Source organism: Venturia canescens, chromosome 4 (genome assembly GCF_019457755.1).
Source record: "Venturia canescens isolate UGA chromosome 4, ASM1945775v1, whole genome shotgun sequence".
NCBI lineage: Eukaryota > Metazoa > Arthropoda > Insecta > Hymenoptera > Ichneumonidae > Venturia > Venturia canescens.
In genome coordinates this window covers 902,501-904,626 of record NC_057424.1, presented here as the reverse complement: position 1 = coordinate 904,626, position 2,126 = coordinate 902,501, and the positions used below count along the sequence as shown (strand labels likewise).

The 2,126-nt window shown below is 42.5% G+C and overlaps 1 non-coding gene across 1 annotated transcript; it reads right to left on the bottom strand.

The window, feature by feature from the left end:
- Nucleotides 1-1,711: 1,711 nt before the first annotated feature.
- Nucleotides 1,712-1,866, bottom strand: LOC122410330 (5.8S ribosomal RNA). The gene has a single exon (XR_006260905.1). It is a non-coding gene; the product is annotated as a 5.8S ribosomal RNA (ribosomal RNA).
- Between the last annotated feature and the right edge of the window lie 260 nt (nt 1,867-2,126).

The following is a 2,126-nucleotide window of genomic DNA, read 5'->3' as shown; positions in this document are numbered from 1 at the left end:
ATATTAACACATGCATTAACTTCGTTTTTGATTTGTTTTCGAATGAGCAATTTGAATAAAAAGTGATGGGCCGGACAAGTACGTTTAAGACGTATTTGAACATAATTTGTACCGATCCAATCGAAATTGAATGTTGTGAATAATACCAGGGGATCCTGAAAGTCGGAGGGGAATCGATTCTTTAAAGTGTGTACCTTGTTGAAGTAACGAATGACTTTCATGTGAATTTTTAATGATTTTATTTCCATTAATTTTTTAGTAATTTTGATAAAATGTTGTGAGCCCGACAAGGATTCTCAACGCTCATTTGTCGCCGGAGATTATATTTCGAATAACTGATAAATACTTGACCTCGAATTGATATAATACATTTTAGTACTGCACGTAACTTCCGTTATGACTTTTTTTTCATTAACTCTTTTCGTGAAAATAATTATCATGAATTTCATTAAAGTTTTCAATTTGTTGGATAAATATTCCAAATTATCAATAAAAACTTGGCCTCCAATTGATATCATACATTTTTATACTACATGTAACTTGGATAGTACATTTTTCAATGTCTTCAATATTTATGAATTTTTTTGAAATTTTTTTATTTTTCTTTACAGAATTTTTTCGATTGTTTTTTATTTTTGTTGAATTTTTTTGAACTTTTCAATTTTTCGTTTATTATTTTTATAGAATTTTTTTCCTGGTTCTAAATTTTTTTTCTATGCCATCCAGAAACAAGAGACCATCAATGTATTTGTCCCAACCTTTTTTTCCCTAGGTTTCCTGTTCGCTCGCAGCTACTAAGGAAATCCTGGTTAGTTTCTTTTCCTCCGCTTAGTAATATGCTTAAATTCAGCGGGTAGTCTCGCCTGCTCTGAGGTCGTCGATTTTACTTCAAAACCATGAGAATTTCAACACATCCGTGGGTGCCTGGTACGATGTTATATAACAACATACACAACACACATTTCTCTCTCCGTATGAATTTTTCATTGGCGGAAGAGCGATGCGATCAGTTCGAGACGAGTGAAAATCAAAGTGGAAACATTTCGCGTTCGATTACCCAACCTCCGAACCACGTGCTCGACCACGCTGTTTTTCTTTCATCAAATGACACCTTCCGATTCTCGTATGTGCGAACAATTCTTTAAAAACACGCTACATGCGGGCTCGCCCCCGTTGCGCGAGCGATCCGGCCAGTATCTGTCCTTTAAAAACTAACAATTAGCTCCGGAACTCGATCGACCGGCCGTTCGGCGGCGGCGTGCCTGCTCACTTATCAAAGTAGCGGCGAATTGCGCACGAGAATGGAAAAAAAAAAAACAACGACGGACAACACGGTCCGGGGGGGCATGCCCCACCCTCTCTCTCTTTTCCCATCATCTCCGCACACGCTCGACTCGAAAAATTCAAGGAACGGCCATTTGGTTGTGCTCGATTCTCATAGAGTATCGCGGGCGAATGCGAATAGCTTTGAACTTCTCCCCGGCAAAGGGAGAAAATGAATTCGCGATTCGCACACGCTGGCTCACGAAATCCGGATCGAAGGGACTCGATCTCCGAGACTTGCGGGAGAGCGCGTTAATTTCAAGCGACGCAGACGCGCACCCCCCCCCCCCCCCCCTTTGTACAAGGGCATGGGTCAACGAACGCCCAATACATTCGCTACACGCGATGACGAAATCATCGCGAGAGCAGTCTAAATTTTATGCATAAACGACCCTCAGCCAGGCGTGGTCCGGGAATTGTATCCGTGGACCGCAATGTGCGTTCGAAATGTCGATGTTCATGTGTCCTGCAGTTCACAAGTTGACGCGCAATTAGCTGCGTTCTTCATCGACCCACGAGCCAAGTGATCCACCGTTCAGGGTAATCATATAATAACATATTTGTGCGTTACAAACAGCATTATTCATAAATCTTGTTCTTAAAAATTCGAGCATCGTCGACAAGGACGGTTTCGCAAGCCCGCCAACCCTAAAATTTAAGGAGACGCGACGAGCGAAGTCGCTGGTACAAGCGCGCGCAATCAGTTGATCGCAAGCGCAAGGCCGCGATAGCAAAACGGCCGCAAGTCTCGGCGACGACTAAAGACTCCGGAACGAGCCCGGCGTGTGTGTGTCTTTGCCATG